Source organism: Schistocerca piceifrons, chromosome 3 (assembly GCF_021461385.2).
Source record: "Schistocerca piceifrons isolate TAMUIC-IGC-003096 chromosome 3, iqSchPice1.1, whole genome shotgun sequence".
Classification (NCBI taxonomy): Eukaryota; Metazoa; Arthropoda; class Insecta; order Orthoptera; family Acrididae; genus Schistocerca; species Schistocerca piceifrons.
In genome coordinates this window covers 11093779-11115944 of record NC_060140.1, presented here as the reverse complement: position 1 = coordinate 11115944, position 22166 = coordinate 11093779, and the positions used below count along the sequence as shown (strand labels likewise).

At 40.9% G+C, this 22166-nt stretch overlaps 1 pseudogene; it reads left to right on the top strand.

Annotated features, from left to right (window-relative positions):
- Positions 1-8832: 8832 nt before the first annotated feature.
- Positions 8833-22166, top strand: part of LOC124787682 — a 68800-nt pseudogene continuing 55466 nt past the window's right edge.

Genomic DNA, 22166 nt, shown 5'->3' with positions numbered 1-22166 from the left:
GTCCTTACCCAGTAGGACTGACAGAAGAGAGAAAGAAGATCCAATGAAGTGTGGAGTGTTTTGTCACAGGATCATTTATTCGCTGTGACATCATTACAGATATGCTCAGCAACTCTAGTGGTAGATGCCATAAGAGAGCAGTTGTGCATCACGGAAAGATTTACTACCCAAATTTCGAGAGAGTAGTTTCCGAGAAGAGTCTGACAACATAATAGTTTCTCTCATATACAATTCACGAAATGATCACGAGAAGAAAATTTGAGAAGTTAAGAGTTAATACAGAAGCGTACTGACAGTCATTCTTCCCAAGCACTGTTCACAAGTGGAACAAGGCAGAGGGGATCAGTTGGTGGCATGAGACGTACCCCCTGCCACACACAGTTAAGTGGTTTTTGGAGTATGATGTCGATATGGAAACTTAATTGCATGCATATACACTGCAGATTGACGACATCACAATAGTAAATGAGAGTAGGAACTAAATAAAATGTTTCAGGCCTTAAATCAAGAAGTGGTAAAACTAAAGCTAAAAATGAATACAAAGAAGACAAAAGTTATGGCTACAGACAAGAAAGGAGGTGGAGGTAGGACTGACACAAGAACAGGCAATGAGCAGCTCAAGAAAGGAACTGAAATTCACTATCTCAGTAGCATTTTGCAAGAAAACAATCAATATTTCAAGGCATTCAAGAAAAGAAAAGCACAGGTGAAGAGTTCCTTCCAAAATAAGAAGAAGCTGCAACTGAATAAACATATCAGCTTCCACATTAAGAAAATATTTGTAATGACCTTTGTGTGGAGTGTTCTGACACACAGATGCAAAATCTGTACATTAGAAAAGCCAAAGAAAGCTCGCCTCAAACCTGCTGAAATGTGGTTCTGGAGGAGAAGTACAAGAACTAGCTGCATTGACAGAAAAGTTAAAGGAAATAGGAGACAAGAAAGAACCACTGAAAGTTATAGGCCAGGGCAAAGCAAAATACACTGGACACTTAACTGGAGACGATAATCTTTTAAAAAACATTTCTGAAGGCAAGATCGTAGGTAAGAAAACAAGGGGATGACTGAGAACATCCTACTTAAACAATATGATCAATGAATGGGATTTTCTTCACACATGGAGATGAAGACAACTGCTGAAGAGAGAAAGCTGTGGCTGCAGAGACAAGATTTAACCTTTTGGAAGAGTGAGGACAAACTAATACAAAATATGAGTCTGCATGGTAGCTACATATGGAATAAATGACAACTTCTTGTGTGCAGTCATCAAGTCACTTACCCCTGTAGGTGTCTTATCTACTAAAAGTAAAGGTCACTGTTGTGCTTTCAATAGATGTGAACTGCACCCTGAAAATGGTATGTCTAGTTTGCAGTTGTACAGAAGCTTTTTATTTTGCAAAATGGTTCAAATGGCTCTAAGCAGTATGGGACTTAACGTCTGAGGTCATCAGTCCCCCAGACTTAGAACTACTTAAACCTAACTAACCTAAGGACATCCCTGCCTGAGACAGGATTCGAACCCGCGACCGTAGCAGCAGCACGGTTCCGGACTGAAGTGCCTAGAACCGCTTGGCCACAGTGGTCAGCTTTTATTCTGCAAAGAAATTTTTGATAATAAGATGAACTGATGCTGGTACTTGCTACTGAAACCAGTAGTACTTAGACACAACAAAAGTGTGACTACAGAATTAAGAATAATTTTTCCAAACAATCGAGTATTTTTTTAAAACAACACCACAGTAGAGGAAACTTATTTTAAACTAAAGACACAAAAGAAAAAAAGAGAAACTGTAAAGATCTTGAGTCTCATAAGACTCTCTTGGGAGGAAAATATAAGATATTTAATTGGTAAACTTGCAAGGCATACTTTTTTATGTTGTATAAACTATGAAACTGTTAGCATCGTCAGCTAAAATTTACTTCTTCTGTCTTAATATACCTTCCTTCACTTACAGCTGCAGTGTGGAGACAGGGGTGAGGGTGGGAGCGGTGATGGGGGCGAGGGTGAGGGCGTACTGCTTTAAAATGGTGATTCTTGTATTGATATTCTTAACAACAGATTTATATCTTTTGCTTATGAAAGTCTGCATGCGATGACAGCTGCACTAGTAATACCTTCACAGGGTCGTATTCAAGTTGCAAGGCTAGATCTATGCCAGCCATGACACGCTCCCAGCCTTTCCTCCTCGTGATGTGGTTGTAGCGTTGGGACTGCAGGGTGTCTAAGCTGATGTTCAGACCGTCAAGCCCTGCCCTCTGCAAGGCAACCAGCTGTCTTGTCAACATGAGGCCATCGGTTGTCATTAAGACACTTTCGAGATCTTTTATTTTCTTCAAGGCACCTGTGAAACAGCAAATTATTCTAAAGAAACTGAAACAAATAATTTGTAACATTGCTGCTGCATATGAAACAAACCTCCAGTTGATAAATTGAAAATACAAATTCCTTAAAAGTTAACTGTACATTTGCCCTAATACAAAGAGATAAGAAGGGTTAATAAACTGAATTGAAGAATGCAAGTTAAGATAGCAATGAAAAAATAATTAGAGGCATGAGATCACCTACTGCAACAGGGAAATGGGAATCAATATGAACCATTACCCAGCTACTGTCAACTGATTCCATGTCTCCATGCACACTGTATAAACCACTGTGGGTTGTACGACAAAGTACATTGTTGTACCACACATTATGGTTTTTCCCCATTCAATGCTCATGTGGAGTGTGGGAAGAATGATTCTTTAAATGGTTCTGTGCATGCTGTAATTAATCTTGCCTTCATGGTCCCTATAGGAGTGATACATATGCGGTTATTGTATAATCCCTAAATACCTCACTTAATACAGGTTCCTGAAATTACATAAGTTGGGTTTTGTCATATATTTGGCGTCTATCTTCACTTGTCTGGCATTTCCAATTTGTAGTAGCTTCTTGATGCTCTCCCATGCATCAAATAAATCTATGATCAATCATGCTACACTATTTTGTATACATTCAATGTCTGCCATTAGCCTTATTTGTTATGGGTCATACTTAAGCAATATTCTGGAATGGGCCACACAAGTATTTTGTAAGCAATGTCCTCTATAGACTGATTACATTTTCCAGTATCTTACCAATGAATTGAAGTCTGCATTCTGCTTTGCCTACAAGTGAGTCTATGTCACCATTTCATTTTATCCAGATATTTGTATGAGTTGACCAATTAAAACTGTGATTATTTGATAATGTAGTCATACAATACTGTCTTTTATTTGTTTTGTGATGTGCTCCAATTTACATTTCTGAAAACTTAAACTCAGTTGCCTATGTTTGGACCAATTTGAAATGTTATGATCTGACTCAAATTTGTGCAGATTTTTTTCAGGCAATAATTCATTATAGACAACTCTATCATCCAGGAAAAGTATGAGGCTCCTTACAATATCGTCTTCCAGAACATTAAGGTACAACATTAATATAATGGTATAAATTACTATAACTGTATAAATAATTTTATAAGTGTGTAAAATACATTGAACTACTTGTTACAACAAAACAGTGTACTGGTATACTCAGCAAGATGTTAAATCAGCAGATAGCTACATTTTATGTTCAACATTTTATGTACAGCATATATGCTGGAAAGGATTTATACCCAAATTAAATAAATCTGAAAAAATGGTAGGGTGTTTCTGGAAAAAAAATCCATTAAAACTCATACAGTCCAATTTGCTATTATGTCACTGTTACTGAAATATAAAACAAAGTAACTGAATTCGATGAACATTCTCAGAGTGCAATATGCCTCAGAGTGAATGCACAGTAATGTCAACATTATTTTTTAAGGCTATGTTTGTGAAAATGGATGAAAGCAAACCACACATTTTGTTCTCAATCTGCGGAAGCATTATGCACTGTGAAACACTGTACTGCTGTTCTACATAAAAGCTGTCTCATTGCCAACATCTTTCCCCTGCTGGCTGTTCTACACTTCTCATCACTGATTCAACATGTTGTAAGATATTTTATGCTGTATGACACCACAGTCCAATCTGGTTAGGATAGCATAAAAATAATATATGAATTTCAGTATTGAAACTGGAACAGCAGAACAGCTCTCATCACACTGGATATCAAATCGAGGTTGGATTACAGCCATGGGTACATCATTTCATGCTACTCAACTGTATGTCATATGTCAGAGTTCTTCAACTGTAGTGGCTGGCGACTGGTGGCTGGCGACTGGTGGAATACCCATCTCTTGGCATCCTGTGAACAGACGTTCTCCACAGGTGACAGATTTGAAGAAAATGCTGGATGGAACATTCTCTGTATCGAGGTAGCTCAGTACAGCTCAGGTGATGTGTAGTCTTGCATTATCTTGTTAAAAGATAACATCACGGAGCCCTTGAAAATAGCACACAGCGATAGTCCTTAACAAAACACAAATGAAATGGCTGCTGTCCAAATTACTGGCTATGTGAACCAGAGGTTGTGACATGTATGCAGTTGCACCCCATACCATCACATCACATGCTGGACCCGCATGAGAATGACAGGTACAATCTGGCCAGGTCTGTTGGCATCAGAGCCTCCACACACGAGTACATCAATTGTGACGATGTTGCAGAACCGAGACTCATCTGATACGATGACACAGTGCCATTCCTGTGTCTGGCATTGTTGTCAGTTGCACCGCTGTCAGTTCACCTCTCTCTAGAGCTGCATTAAGGGCTTGACAGTCTGTGCTGCTCCAGATGCCATCACATTGTCTGTGTGGATACTTGTCTCACTGTATACAAGCCCACTTCCTGACTAAATGTACACAACTTCACTGCAGGATCACGTACGCATGAGTGAACACTTGTCTGCCCTCTCAGGTGCTAGTTGGGTGGCACTACTGAGGCCCTGCAAGGCATTTAGCATGGCCCTCCTGAACCTACCAATTTTATGTTTGCACAAAATGAGATTCTGAGCAATGCAAGCAGCAATATAGTGAAACAATAAACCAGAGTCTCAGCAGACCATGAGCCTGCCACTGCCAAATCTGGAATGCTTATAAACATTTCTCCTTCTTCCATTATGCTTAACACGGTCTTCGTGTAAACAACCAACACTGAAATAGAATTTCTGAATGAGAAACCTGCTCCATAAGCTTTTCTTGCATACAGAATATGCATGAGAGTGCTGAAAAGTAATGCCTCTGAATTTTTTATTCTGTTCTCAATATCGGTCAAGGTATGACACGTCACACATATTACTTGGTCAACTTTCCCACTTCACTGACTCGTGGCACATCCCCCTCCCGCAAACAGATGAAGTCACAATAGGCAGCCCACTCTGACCAGAGATTGTGAATATGTTTACGGTGCACTTTGAGGAAGAGGCCCTGATGTCATCTAAATGGAAATCCATCTTCTTCTTCTTCTTCTTCTTCTTCTTCTTCTGTTATGTGGATAACACACTTATCATCTGGCCTCATGGAAGAGACAAACTTCTTGACTTCTTTGTACATCTGAACTCCACACGCCACAAAATCAAATTCACTATGGAGACCAAAGAAGAAGGAAGACTACCATTCCTGCACATCATAGTCAGGAGAATAATGGACAGCACCCTGTGCCACAGCGTGTATCTGACTCTATAAAACACATAAACTCAGTTCTACCTATGGCACTGTGAATAATTTCAATAACAAAAAGTGAGATGAATGTTGCAGCGTACATTTAATTTCCACTTTGGCTTTGCATTCAAGATCAGTCTTACCTGAGAGTGCAACATTACATCTTTGGTAAATTTAATTATATGTTCATTAGATTTTGGTTATAAGGCACGTTTTGCTGCCTAATGTTTCATCTCCAAATGCTGGAAACAATCCATGGAGGAAGAGGAGTATGTAAGACATTGGTGGACCAGGTTGGAAGAATCTGTGAATTTCAATACTCTGTAGAAGAGCTCAATCATTTGAAAATAACTTTCAGACCTTGTGGCTATTCTAACAGATATACATAAGGCACTACATTCTAAAATATTTGCATCTTTCACTGAAAAACAAGCAACTAGAGGAAAAGTTCTCTTGCCATTTGTAAAAACAGTCGCAGATCGCGACCTCCAAGTGCTATGAAGAGAAGGTATTGACGCAGTGCTTAAACCAAACTGAAGACCACAACAGCAGCCATACTCAAGTAAATTGCTATGCAGTAGTTTCAGTGAATTTGACAATGATGTGGCTGCTTTCATGGTGGCCCAGTCATATTGTGGGGTAGGGAATGCCAGTGACAGGGCTGGAATTGTAGGTGACAGATGGATTTTTGGCAAAGCCTTGTGTCAATACCTCCTTAATTATTGAGCTGAAAAACTGTAAAAAACATTCATACTGCAAAATCACACAAAAAAATTTCCTATTTCTGCAGGTATTGTGCCTTCTGTTTCTTTTTCATTACAAAAACATATTGATTCAAGTTTATAAAGTCACAACTATGTCACTGTGATTTGTGTAACACACATTCTGGAACATGTTCCAGGAATGTCAAGAAACAGACAGCTTTAAATACTTACTCTAGCTCATCTTTCAAGACTTGCATGCCAACAACAACACCATCTATCCAATCTGTTTTTATTTCACTTTCATGTAAAGATTTCTCCACAAAGGATATCATCTGCCATGTAGGCAGTGCAAGAGGAAATTCCACACTCACATTTGGGTAATCAAGTGGATTCTGTGTCTTGTCAGAACCAAGTACAATCAACCCAATTTCATCTTTACCACTGGTAAATATCTGGAAACATATTAAATGGTAAAAATAAGTTTTGTTTATAACAAGTTGTATACCAATAAAAACATCACACACAGATACTCTTTATAAAATTATTTAATTGGATAGATAAAAAATCTACTCACCAAGCAGTGGCAGAACACACACATAAAAGACTGTTGTGATAGGCAAGCGTTTGGAGCCAGTGACTCCTTCTTCAGGCTGAAGGGTTGCAGGGGAAGCAAGAAGGGTGAAGGAAAAGGACTGGAGAGGTCTAAGAAAAGGGGTAGATTTTGAGAAAGTTACCCACAACCGTGGGTCATGGGTGACTTACCGTACAGGATGAGAAGGAAAGATTAATTGTTGGGGACTGCATCCGGCAAGATTCGGAAACCTGAGAGCTTAAAGGTGGAAGACAGGGTAATATGCAAGACAGAGATTACTACTAAAACTGTACATGAGTTAATAAGAGTGAGAAGCTAAGTGTATTGTATGCAACAGCTGTGGGAGGGGGCAGTGAAAATAGATGGAAAAGACAATGAAAGATGTAGAAAGCTAAAACGGAGTGAAGCAAAGAGTAATTACAGTGAAGAAAAGCTGAGACAGGAGAAATTAACGTAAATTAGGGCAAGGTGGGTGGTGAGAACCATGGACACGTTGTAGTGCTAGTTCCCACCTGCGGAGTTCTGAGAAACTGGTGTCTGGCGGAAGAATCCAGGTTTCATGTGTGGTGAGACAAGTGCCGAGGTCACGTATGCCATGTTGTAGAGCATGCTCTGCAACAGGATATTGCGAGTTTCCAGTATATACACTATGCCTATGCCCATTTATCCTAACTGATAATTTGGTGGTAGTCATGCAGATGTAGAAAGCTGAACAGTGTTTACATAATAGCTGGTATATGACATGTGTCGTTTCTATTTTTCGCCTGATCCGCAGTTCTGGGTGACTTTCCCAAAATCTACACCTTTTCCTGGAACTCTCCAGGCCTTTTCCTTTACCCTTCTTCCTTCCCCTTCAACGCTTCTGTCTGGAGGAGCCACAGGCTCCGAAAGCTTGCCAATCACAACAGTCTTTTATGTGTATGTTCTGCTGCCGCTTGGTGAGTAGATTTTTTATCTATTCAATTAAATAATTTTATCAATAATTTATTGTTTATGTTGTTATAGTTACTCTTTATAACCTACTTAAAATACATCACGTACCCTCCTCTCCACAATTCTTCGAACACATAGTTTTGCCTTTTGTAAAAAATCACTGCGTTTCTGTATAACATACTTGGAGTCAAAGTGTCCAACATCTATTACAATTATAAACAGAAGAAAGAAAGTCATTGTATTTATTGGCAGTATTAAGCAATCAAATATTTTGAAAGAGTTCCAGTGGTATAAATTTACAATATCTTACAAATAAATATATACGTTTATTCTTTAAATCAGTTCTTAGCAATAACATAATAGTATAAATTGCAGAATCAATATAGCCAATTTTAATGTAATGACTGCAATACAAATACAAAATAACAACGGTAAGTTATAACAAATGAGAGAGAGAGAGAGAGAGAGAGAGAGAGAGAGAGAGAGATAGAGAGAGAGAGAGAGAGAGAGGCATTTAGACAATGTTTCATTACAGTGTGAAACTTATTAGAATTAAAATGAAGCCATAGTGAATTATTACATTCCAAAAATAATAATTATTGTGTTCTTTCACCCCAAAATAATACTTTCATTAGGTAATATATACTTTTAATTTCAGAAATTTTTACAACAGCTCTGAACTTCACTGCTTCGACGAATTTATTACATGTGTCAATGAATGAGGGTTGATAACACTGCTTCAGTCATTCAATTGTTCGTCATGTGATATTCGCAATGTTCTTAATAACTTCTTATGTAAAGTTCTATCATCAAAAAGATAATCTACGTAAGTTTTAAAACTCACAAATCTTTAAACAACAACCTGAAAATGGGTATATCAGTATTTTGTAGATTCTAGCATTGCTAGATTTACTTTTAAATTTTAAAGTATATGAGCAGATTGAGCGACTTTCCATCCAGAAAATTTGCTGTTGGCAAGACCTCACTACGAAGAAAAATGGTCTTTCCGGAGTCAAATGCTAAAAAATACATAAATACCAGCATTGTAAGTGATACAAACAGGTATTAAGCAACGGGCATAAATATCGTTCTGCTTGACGAGAAGAAAACTAGGTAGATGAAAGAGTAAATTGGGTGTTCACTTTTCAGTTGAGATCATGTCCCCATATGTGAAGAAAATAGCCAATATGTAAAGAGAATTACAGATAAAAAGTTTTCTAGAATGAGATTTTCACTCTGCAGCGTAGTGTGCACTGATATGAAACTTCCTGGCAGATTAAAACTGTGTGCTGGACCAAGACTCAAACTTGGTGATCATAACCCCAGACTTGTGTTGCCGTTTTGGGAGGTAGATCTCGTATCTGGAAAGAGGAGATGACAGTTAGGGTACAATGGGCGAGCAGCTGCCAGCAATTTTTGATGGTGCAGAACCCACAATAGTGGAACTGCTGCCTAGTCCAAAGGCACCTGTTACCAGTCTTACCCCACAATAGTGTATCGAATCCAGACGTAATGTCGAAGCTGATAAAAAGTCATATGAGAGATTCCTGTAATCTAGGTGTGACTGCACCAATGCTGCATACAGCCATATCAAAGTAGAGTGGACCATACCGCGGCCGGTGTCGCTGAGGCATAGAAGAGCATTCAGGTGCGACCTACATGTCTGCTTTAGTTGACAAAGACGGGGAAGCCATGTCAACTAGGCATCAAAGACCGGTCCTAAAAAACACAATGACAGAAATGCATAACGTAGGTCATGGCAGCCAAAAAATGGATGCTATGAGTGAAAGCCCAGGATTGTGCTTGGTGTATTGCTCCCTGCATTCTGCCTCCAGCAATAGCCATCGCGGACGAACAAAAAAGATGGGGACACCATATGTCATGCAGCTGCCGCCAGATCACTGATAGCCACAAAAAGGAGAGCGACACTCAAAACAGAACCTTGTGCAAGCCCCTTCTCCTGCAGGGGAGGATGCTACAGGAGGCACCAACCTGTACCCAAAAAGTGTGACATGGAAGAAAGTTCTGGATAAAAATCAGGAGTGGGCCATGGAGGCCCCACTCCTTTAAGGTGGCAAGGACGTTATGGCACCATGTGGTATCATAAGATATATACGCAGATCAATGAAAACTGCAACAAGGAACTGATGCTGAGCAAAAGCTGTTCAGATAGCACACTTCAAGTGGACTAAATTATCTTCAGTAGAGCGCCCTTGGCGAAAAGCACCCTGGATCGAAGCCAAAGATCTGGGGATTCAAGGACACAATACAGCCTTCGACTAACCATATGTTCAAGTAACTTGCAGGACACTGAGTAAACAATCTGGACGACAGCTGTCCGTTTGAAGAGGCAATTTATCTGATTTCAAAATTGGAATAACGGCATTTTCTCGCTACTGGGAAGAGAATTCTGCATTGCACCAGGGATGGTTAAAGAAAGGCCAGGTACATTGACAGAAAAATTTGCAACACCAAAAAATAATTAATGTAGAGTAATGAAATACCAGGAATATATTTGTTGAGACAACGTATGTAAAGTGATTAATGTTGCAAGATCAGAGATCAATGTGAGTGTGAGATAAGCCACTGCAAATGTAAATGTAAATGCTGGTACGCTGTTGTACACGTGTCATGTATCAGTTTGTGGGATGGAGTTCCATGCCTGTTGCACTTAGTTGGCCAATATAAGGACAGTTAATGATGTTTGTGGATGGGTTGAAGCTGTCATCAGATGATGTCCAATATGTGCTCGATTGGAGGTAGAGCTGGTTATCGAGCAAGCCAAGGCAAAATGTTGACACACTATAGCATGTTGGCTTACAACAGCAGTATGTGAGCAAGTGTTATCCTGTAGGAAAACACCTCCTGGAATGCTGTTTGTGAATGGCAGCACAACAGGTCAAATAACCAGACGGACATACAAATTTGCAGTCAGCGTTCGTGGGATTCAGACAGACAGTTTTGTCAGTGGAAAAGCGAAAGCCATTGTCGGTGCTCCAGGAGTAAAGACAATCAAGACATTGCTGAAGATGCCACTAAGTGAGACAGGTTCATAGAGAACTGCAATAGAAGGCAAAATCGTCAAAAAAAGGGAGCCGGAGATGCCCAGTGGGAGACAGGCCATTATAGGGTTAATGGCGATAGCAAAGAGAATGACACTCAGAATGGAACCCTGAGACACACCATTTTCCCGGATAAAGGTGTCCGACAAGGCAGACCCTCCATGCACCTCGAAAACTCGGTCTTTTAAAAATGTCTGAAGGAAACAGGGTAGGTGGCCACGGAAGCCCCACATGTGAAGAGTATGGAGGGTACTAGCTCTCTATCAGGTGTCATAGGCCTTCTCCAAATAGAAAAAACATGGCGACAGTCTGGGATTTCTGCAGAAAACCATTCTTGACATGGGTGGGCAAAATAATGAGACGGTCAACTGCAGAATGCCGTGTTGAAAGCCACACTGTGCATCCATCAAAAATTGTGAGACTCGAGCCACCATATCAACTGGGCATGAATCATATGTCCCATCACCTTACGAACACACTGGTAAGAGAGATGGAGTGGTAGCTAGAAGGAAGAGTGTGTGTGTGTGTGTGTGTGTGTGTGTGTGTGTGTGTGTGTGTGTGTGTGTGTGTGTGTGTGTGTGTGTGTGTGTGCGTGTGTGTGTGTGTGTTTTTGTGTGTGTGTGTGTGTGTGTGTGTGTGTGTGTGGGTGTCAGAGAGAGAGAGAGAGAGAGAGAGAGAGAGAGAGCTAATTTCGGCAAGAGCTGGATTTCTTAGAATCGTGAGTGTTACTGTGCTGCCTTCACTATGAGGAAGCTAGGTCACGCTCTCACTTCATCTCAATCCTCTGCCCTGGACCAGACACTGTTAGCTTTCAAATGTTGCAGCACATTTCTCTTGTGGGCAAGCACTTTTTGCTTAATACGTACAACCGGACCTGGGCAGAGGGCATGTTTTCCTGCCACTGTCGTGAAGCCACTGTCATACCCACACCTAAGCCCGGTAAGGACAAACAACTTCCTTCTGGCTATCACCCACTTTGTTTACCCATGTCATGAATGGTTTTCTGTGGAAATCCCAGACTGGCTGTGTTTTTCAATTTGGAGAAAGCCTACAACATTTGTTGGAGGACTAGTATCATTTGTACTCTCTACACATGGGGCCAACTGCCCCATCTCCTTGAGGAATTTTTAAAAGACGAGTTTTCGAAGTACGTATGGGGTCTGCCTCCTCGGACACTTTTATCCAGGAAAATGGTGTACCTCAGGGTTCTATCCTGAGTGTCGTCGTCTTTGCTGTCCCCATTATCCCTACTATGGCCTGTCTCCTGCCGGGCATCTCCAGCTCTCTTTTTGTTGACAATTTTGCTATCTACTGCTGCTCTCCATGAACCTGTCTCATTGAGTGGTGTCTTCAGCAATGTCTCGGTCGTCTTTACTCACGGAGCATCGACAGTGGCTTTCGTTTTTCTACTGACAAAAACATTTGTATGAATTTCTGGCAGCACAGCTGGTTTCTCCCACCATTTTTACATCTTGGGCCTGTTGCTCTTCCATTCATTGACACTACAAAATTCCTGAGGCTCCTGCTTTATACAAAACTATCTTGGTCCTCCCACTTCATGCTCCCTGCAGCTTTTTCGATGGGTGTGAACCCTTCACAATCTTGGCTTTGCGCGGCAGCCCATCTTCACCTTGACCTTCATTCACTTTCTAAAGGCACTGCACCAGGCTCAGTCTATTGCCTTCAGTTTCATGACCTATGCATGGAATTTTGCAATAGTATCTTTGTGTACACTGGTGGCTCTTGGACTGACCATGGTGTCGGGTGTGCCTTCAACGTCAACCAACATTTTTTGGTACTGACTTCCAGCACATTGCTCAGTATTTACAGCAGAGCTCTTCACCCTGTATCAGATCATGGAGTACATCTGGTGACATACTCTTTTCAACTGTGTCACTGCTCAGACTCTCTTGGCACCCTTCAAAGCCTCTGTGCACTGTAGACTGTCCATCCCTTAGTGCACCGGTTCCAGGAAAGCTTCCACTTGCTCACTTTTTATGGAGCCACTGTGATGTTTATGTGGGTTCCAGGTCATATCGGTCCAAGAGGTTGCTGATACTGCTGCCAAAGCTGCATTCCTCGTACTTCAGCCCAATAATTCTTGCATTCCCTCTGATGATCTCTTGTTGCTTTCTGTCAGGAGGTGATGTCACTTTGGCATCGCCACTGGTCCTCCATTCATAGGAATAAGCTCTGGGTTATTAAGCCTCTCCCAGTGGGTTGGACAACCACCTCTCAGTCCTCCTGTGGTGAGGAGGTCATTTTAACTAGGTTGCATATTGGGCACTGCCTTTTTAGTCATCACCATTTGTTAAGTGGTGCTCCCCTACTACTTTGTGCACATTGCACCCAACTTTTAACTGTCTGCCGTTTCCTGAGGGGATGCCCTTTTTTTTTTTACCGTTTACATTCCCGTTTGGGTTTGCCATCTGAGTTATTGGCCGTTTTAGTGAACAATGCGTGGGCTGTCGACCGTGTTTTACTTTTTATCAGTTGTAGCAATATGGTGAAGGCCATTTAATTTTTAGTTCTGGGCCTCCATTTCCCTATTGCGTACTTCATAGACCTTTCTCCACGTCCCTGTTTGTAGCTGTCCTCTCTTCTGTCATTAAACGTTGACATGTAATCATTTTTAACTCCTCTCTTCATCTTTGTGTTTCACAGTTTTGGCATGGACACATATGACCCTAGGTGTTTTTGCGCCCTAAAACAAAATGGGGGAGAAATACAAAGCCCTTACATTCTTTTGTCGACTTATGTCTTTACCTCCCCTTGAGACCTCAAAATTTGTCGGGGAAAAATTCTAAAACGTGTCTGTGGAATCAGAGAAATATCAGGGAATTTCACTTGGAGAAACTTGTGGCAACCCTGATTTTAGGTTTTTATATATGGAAATTATTTTTGCTTCTAGTATTGCAGTTCTGAATTGCTGAGTTCATCTTAAACTAACTCTTGTTATTAATCACAAATACCATTAGGGAATATAACTTCTATAGGCATGTAAGTGTGAGAATCCATGGGTCCCTGAAGAAGCTTTTTCAACATGTAGAATAAATATTTTTTTCTGCATAGCTGAAGTACCTCAGAAGATTATGCCATATGAGTAAACTGAGTGAAAGTGTGTTAGCAATCCTTTGTCCAGTTTGATACAGTAAGAGATTTCTAAGCACAAAATGGGCGGAACTGAGCTTCTTGGTTAGCTGACTCACATGCTGGTCTCACACGTGAGTGGTATCTGCATACCCAGGAACTTAGAACACGGGAGCCTAACTGCCCATTTATCCCTGCTTTTGATATTCGTATCTGTAAGTCACTTTTATTTCTTTAGAACTGCACAATACAAGTTTTTAGGCATTAAGCTGGTACCTGTGGATCAGTACAAGCCTGTTCTGTTATTCTCCTGGATGTTTCTGGTATGGATGAGTTTAGATCTTGCATCAATAAGTTTGTGACACTGCAAAACATTAGAGTTTTTCCAAAGCCCTCCAGTGCCCCAAGTAAATCATTTTTGTGGACTTGGCAGCAAACACTGTGTGCCACACCATATTTTATGTTCTCCCTTTTTGAGTTTAATCTTATTCCTGTCTTATCATTTGTTAATGTGACCTTCCATTTTCTGTAGTTAAAGTACAACTCAATCCATGCAAGGGGAAGACTTTTAATGCCATACTATTTTAGCTCCCCCTCACAGAATTTTTTAATCTAAACAGTCAAAGGCTTTGGCAAGACGACAGAGGGAATAATTTCCACTATTTAATTCTACTGGAAATGAATTTGTGAGATATTATGTTGGATTCTCAGTATAGAAGCCTTTACAGAAGTCAAACTGTGTTGTTAAAAAGTTATTCTCTGAATGGTGGTTCACCATTCTAAGTGGATTTAGGTTGAAATACTATGCAGAGATGAAGAGGCTTACAAAGGCTGGAATAGGCTTGTGAGATGCACAAAAGCAGTAGTTGGATGAAGACCACAACAGCAGACTTCAACTCAGTTTATTGATGGAAATCCAGCTCTTGCCGAAATTAGCTCTCTCTCTCTCTCTCTCTCTCTCTCTCTCTCTCTCTCTCTCTCTGACACCCACACACACACACACACACACACACACACACACACACACACACACACACAAAAACACACACACACACGCACACACACACACACACACACACACACACACACACACACACACACACACACACTTCCTTCTAGCTACCACTCCATCTCTCTTACCAGTGTGTTCGCAAGGTGATGGGACATATGATTCATGCCCGGATGATATGGTGGCTCGAGTCTCACAATTTTTGATGGATGCACAGTGTGGCTTTCAACACGGCATTCTGCAGTTGACCGTCTCATTATTTTGCCCACCCATGTCAAGAATGGTTTTCTGCAGAAATCCCAGACTGTTGCTGTGTTTTTCGATTTGGAGAAGGCCTATGACACCTGCTAGAGATCTAGTACCCTCCATACTCTTCACATGTGGGGCTTCCGTGGCCACCTACCCTGTTTCCTTCAGACATTTTTAAAAGACCGAGTCTGTCTGTCTGTCTGTCTGAATCCCACGAACGCTGACTGCAAATTTGTATGTCTGTCTGGTTATTTGACCTGTTGTGCTGCCATTCACAAACAGCATTCCAGGAGGTGTTTTCCTACAGGATAACACTTGCTTACGTACTGCTGTTGTAAGCCAACATGCTATAGTGTGTCAACATATTGCTTTGGCTTGCTCGATAACCAGCTCTACCTCCAATCGAGCACATATTGGACATCATCTGATGACAGCTTCAACCCATCCACAAACATCATTAACTGTCCTTATATTGGCCAACCAAGTGCAACAGGCATGGAACTCCATCCCACAAACTGACACATGACACGTGTACAACAGCGTACCAGCATTTACATTTACATTTGCAGTGGCTTATCTCACACTCACATTGATCTCTGATCTTGCAACATTAATCACTTTACATACATTGTCTCAACAAATATATTCCTGGTATTTCATTACTCTACATTAATTATTTTTTGGTGTTGCAAATTTTTCTGTCAATGTACCTGGCCTTTCTTTAACCATCCCTGGTGCAATGCAGAATTCTCTTCCCAGTAGCGAGAAAATGCCGTTATTCCAATTTTGAAATCAGATAAATTGCCTCTTCAAACGGACAGCTGTCGTCCAGATTGTTTACTCAGTGTCCTGCAAGTTACTTGAACATATGGTTAGTCGAAGGCTGTATTGTGTCCTTGAATCCCCGGATCTTTGGCTTCGATCCAGGGTGCTTTTCGCCAAGGGCGCTCTACTGAAGATAATTTAGTCCACTTGAAGTGTGCTATCTGAACAGCTTTTGCTCAGCATCAGTTCCTTGTTGCAGTTTTCATTGATCTGCGTATATATCTTATGATACCACATGGTGCCATAACGTCCTTGCCACCTTAAAGGAGTGGGGCCTCCATGGCCCACTCCTGATTTTTATCCAGAACTTTCTTCCATGTCACACTTTTTGGGTACAGGTTGGTGCCTCCTGTAGCATCCCCCCCTGCAGGAGAATGGGCTTGCACAAGGTTCTGTTTTGAGTGTCGCTCTCCTTTTTGTGGCTATCAATGATCTGGCGGCAGCTGCATGACATATGGTGTCCCCATCTTTTTTGTTTGTCCGTGACAGCTATTGCTGGAGGCAGAATGCAGGGAGCAATACACCAAGCACAATCCTGGGCTTTCACTCATAGCATCCATTTTTTGGCTGCCATGACCTACGTTATGCATTTCTGTCATTGTGTTTTTTAGGACCGGTCTTTGATGCCTAGTTGACATGGCTTCCCCATCTTTGTCAACTAAAGCAGACATGTAGGTCGCACCTGAATGCTCTTCTATGCCTCAGCGACACCGACCACGGTGTGGTCCACTCTACTTTGATATGGCTGTATGCAGCATTGGTGCAGTCACACCTAGATTACAGGAATCTCTCATATGACTTTTTATCAGCTTCGACATTACGTCTGGATTCGATACACTATTGTGGGGTAAGACTGGTAACAGGTGCCTTTGGACTAGGCAGCAGTTCCACTATTGTGGGTTCTGCACCATCAAAAATTGCTGGCAGCTGCTCGCCCATTGTACCATAACTGTCATCTCCTCTTTCCAGATACGAGATCTACCTCCCAAAACGGCAACACAGGTCTGGGGTTACGATCACCAAGTTTGAGTCTTGGTCCAGAACACAGTTTTAATCTGCCAGGAAGTTTCATATCAGTGCACACTATGCTGCAGAGTGAAAATCTCATTCTAGAAAACTCTTTATCTGTAATTCTCTTTACATATTGGCTATTTTCTTCACATATGCGGGACATGGTCTCATCTGAAAAGTGAAAGCAAGCCTGTAAAAGAAAGGTGGGGGGGGGGCAGTTCTCAATTCTTGAGCAGTCACCCTCTTTTTTTTTTTTTTTTTTTTTTTTTTTTTTTTTTTTTTAAAAAAAACCTTTGCAATTTGGGTGAGTTTTGTGTTCAATCCTTGCACCCAATTTACTCTTTCATCTACCTACTTTTTTTTCTCGTCAAGCTGAACGATATTTATGCCCGTTGCTTAATACCTGTTTGTATCACTTACAATGCTGGTATTTATGAATTTTTTTTGAATTTGTTCCGGAAAGACCATTTATCTTTGTAGTGAGGCCTTGCCAACAGCAAATTTTCTGGATGGAAAGTCGCTCAATCTGCTCATATACTTTAAAATTTAAAAGTAAATCTAGCAATGCTAGAAAGTATACAAAATACTGATATACCCATTTTCAAGTTGTTGTTTAAAGATTCGCAACTTTTAAAACTTACGTAGATTATCTTTTTGATGATGGAACTTTACATAAGAAGTTATTAAGAACATTGTGAATATCACATGACGAACAATTGAATGACTAGAGCAGTGTTATCAACCCTCATTCATTGACACATGTAATAAATTCATTGAGGCAGTGAAGTCCAGAGCTGTTGTAAAAATTTCTGAAATTAAAAGTATATATTACCTAATGAAAGTATTATTTTGGGGTGAAAGAACACAATAATTATTATTTTTGGAATGTAATAATTCACTATGGCTTCATTTTAATTCTAATAAGTTTCACACTGTAATGAAACATTGTCTAAATGCCTCTCTCTCTCTCTCTCTCTCTCTCTCTCTCTCTCTCTCTCTCTCATTTGTTATAACTTATCGCTGTTATTTTGTATTTGTATTGCAGTCATTACATTAAAATTGGCTATATTGATTCTGCAATTTATACTATTATGTTATTGCTAAGAACTGATTTAAAGAATAAACGTATATATTTATTTGTAAGATATTGTAAATTTATACCACTGGAACTCTTTCAAAATATTTGATTGCGTAATACTGCCAATAAATACAATGACTTTCTTTCTTCTGTTTATAATTGTAATAGATGTTGGACACTTTGACTCCAAGTATGTTATACAGAAATGCAGTGATTTTTTACAAAAGGCAAAACTATGTGTTCGAAGAATTGTGGAGAGGAGGGTACGTGATGTATTTTAAGTAGGTTATAAAGAGTAACTATAACAATAAATTATTGATAAAATTATTTAATTGAATAGATAAAAAATCTACTCACCAAGCGGCAGCAGAACATACACATAAAAGACTGTTGTGATTGGCAAGCTTTCGGAGCCTGTGGCTCCTCCAGACAGAAGCGTTGAAGGGGAAGGAAGAAGGGTAAAGGAAAAGGCCTGGAGAGTTCCAGGAAAGGGTGTAGATTTTGGGAAAGTCACCCAGAACTGCGGATCAGGCGAAAAATAGAAACGACACATGTCATATACCAGCTATTATGTAAACACTGTTCAGCTTTCTACATCTGCATGACTACCACCAAATTATCAGTCAGGATAAATGGGCATAGGCATCTACATCTACATCTACATCTACATTGATACTCCGCAAGCCACCCAACGGTGTGTGGCGGAGGGCACTTTACGTGCCACTGTCATTACCTCCCTTTCCTGTTCCAGTCGCGTATGGTTCGCGGGAAGAATGACTGTCTGAAAGCCTCCGTGCGCGCTCTAATCTCTCTAATTTTACATTCGTGATCTCCTCGGGAAGTATAAGTAGGGGGAAGCAATATATTCGATACCTCATCCAGAAACGCACCCTCTCGAAACCTGGCGAGCAAGCTACACCGCGATGCAGAGCGCCTCTCTTGCAGAGTCTGCCACTTGAGTTTATTAAACATCTCCGTAACGCTATCACAGTTACCAAATAACCCAGTGACGAAACGCGCCGCTCTTCTTTGGATCTTCTCTATCTCCTCCGTCAACCCGACCTGGTACGGATCCCACACTGATGAGCAATACTCAAGTATAGGTCGAACGAGTGTTTTGTAAGCCACCTCCTTTGTTGATGGACTACATTTTCTAAGCACTCTCCCAATGAATCTCAACCTGGTACCCGCCTTACCAACAATTAGTTTTATATGATCATTCCACTTCAAATCGTTCCGTACGCATACTCCCAGATATTTTACAGAAGTAACTGCTACCAGTGTTTGTTCCGCTATCATATAATCATACAATAAAGGATCCTTCTTTCTATGTATTCGCAATACATTACATTTGTCTATGTTAAGGGTCAGTTGCCACTCCCTGCACCAAGTGCCTATCCGCTGCAGATCTTCCTGTATTTCGCTACAATTTTCTAATGCAGCAACTTCTCTGTATACTACAGCATCATCCGCGAAAAGCTGCATGGAACTTCCGACACTATCTACTAGGTCATTTATATATATTGTGAAAAGCAATGGTCCCATAACACTCCCCTGTGGCACGCCAGAGGTTACTTTAACGTCTGTAGACATCTCTCCATTGATAACAACATGCTGTGTTCTGTTTGCTAAAAACTCGTCAATCCAGCCACACAGCTGGTCTGATATTCCGTAGGCTCTTACTTTGTTTATCAGGCGACAGTGCGGAACTGTATCGAACGCCTTCCGGAAGTCAAGAAAAATAGCATCTACCTGGGAGCCTGTATCTAATATTTTCTGGGTCTCATGAACAAATAAGGCGAGTTGGGTCTCACACGATCACTGTTTCCGGAATCCATGTTGATTCCTACATAGTAGATTCTGGGTTTCCAGAAATGACATGATACGCGAGCAAAAAACATGTTCTAAAATTCTACAAGAGATCAACGTAAGAGATATAGGTCTATAGTTTTGCGCATCTGCTCGACGACCCTTCTTGAAGACTGGGACTATCTGTGCTCTTTTCCAATCATTTGGAACCCTCCATTCCTCTAGAGACTTGCGGTACACGGCTGTTAGAAGGGGGGCAAGTTCTTTCGCGTACTCTGTGTAGAATCGAATTGGTATCCCGTCAGGTCCAGTGGACTTTCCTCTATTGAGTGATTCCAGTTGCTTTTCTATTTCTTGGACACTTATTTCGATGTCAGCCATTTTTTCGTTTGTGCGAGGATTTAGAGAAGGAACTGCAGTGCGGTCTTCCTCTGTGAAACAGCTTTGGAAAAAGGTGTTTAGTATTTCAGCTTTACGCGTGTCATCCTCTGTTTCAATGCCATCATCATCCCGTAGTGTCTGTATATGCTGTTTTGAGCCACTTACTGATTTAACGTAAGACCAGAACTTCCTAGGATTTTCTGTCAAGTCGGTACATAGAATTTTACTTTCGAATTCAATGAACGCTTCACGCATAGCCCTCCTTACGCTAACTTTGACATCGTTTAGCTTCTGTTTGTCTGAGAGGTTTTGGCTGCGTTTAAACTTTGAGTGGAGCTCTCTTTGCTTTCGCAGTAGTTTCCCAACTTTGTTGTTGTACCACGGTGGGTTTTTCCCGTCCCTCACAGTTTTACTCGGCACGTACCTGTCTAAAACGCATTTTACGATTGCCTTGAACTTTTTCCATAAACACTCAACATTGTCAGTGCCGGAACAGAAATTTTCGTTTTGATCTGTTAGGTAGTCTGAAATCTGCCTTCTATTACTCTTGCTAAACAGATAAACCTTCCTCCCTTTTTTTATATTCCTATTAACTTCCATATTCAGGGATGCTGCAACGGCCTTATGATCACTGATTCCCTGTTCTGTACATACAGATTCGAAAAGTTCGGGTCTGCTTGTTATCAGTAGGTCCAATATGTTATCTCCACGAGTCGGTTCTCTGTTTAATTGCTCGAGGTAATTTTCGGATAGTGCACTCAGTATAATGTCACTCGATGCTCTGTCCCTACCACCCGTCCTAAACATCTGAGTGTCCCAGTCTATATCTGGTAAATTGAAATCTCCACCTAAGACTATAACATGCTGAGAAAATTTATGTGAAATGTATTCCAAATTTTCTCTCAGTTGTTCTGCCACTAATGCTGCTGAGTCGGGAGGTCGGTAAAAGGAGCCAATTATTAACCTAGTTCGGTTGTTTAGTGTAACCTCCACCCATAATAATTCACAGGAACTATCCACTTCTACTTCACTACAGGATAAACTACTACTAACAGCGATGAACACTCCACCACCGGTTGCATGCAATCTATCCTTTCTAAACACCGTCTGTACCTTTGTAAAAATTTCGGCAGAATTTATCTCTGGCTTAAGCCAGCTTTCTGTACATATAACGATATACTGGAAACTCGCAATATCCTGTTGCAGAGCATGCTCTACAACATGGCATACGTGACCTCGGCACTTGTTTCACCACACATGCCACCTGGATTCTTCCGCCAGACACCAGTTTCTCAGAACTCCGCAGGTGGGAACTAGCACTACAACGTGTCCTTGGTTCTCACCATCCACCTTGCCTTAATTTACGTTAATTTCTCCTGTCTCAGCTTTTTTTCACTGTAATTACTCTTTGCTTCACTCCGTTTTAGCTTTCTACATCTTTCATTGTCTTTTCCGTCTATTTTCACTGCCCCCTCCCACAGCTGTTGCATACAATACACTTAGCTTCTCACTCTTATTAACTCATGTACAGTTTTAGTAGTAATCTCTGTCTTGCATATTACCCTGTCTTCCACCTTTAAGCTCTCAGGTTTCCGAATCTTGCCGGATGCAGCCCCAACAATTAGTCTTTCCTTCTCATCCTGTACGGTAAGTCACCCATGACCCACGGTTGTGGGTAACTTTCTCAAAATCTACCCCTTTTCTTAGACCTCTCCAGTCCTTTTCCTTCACCCTTCTCGCTTCCCCTGCAACCCTTCAGCCTGAAGGAGGAGTCACTGGCTCCAAACGCTTGCCTATCACAACAGTCTTTTATGTGT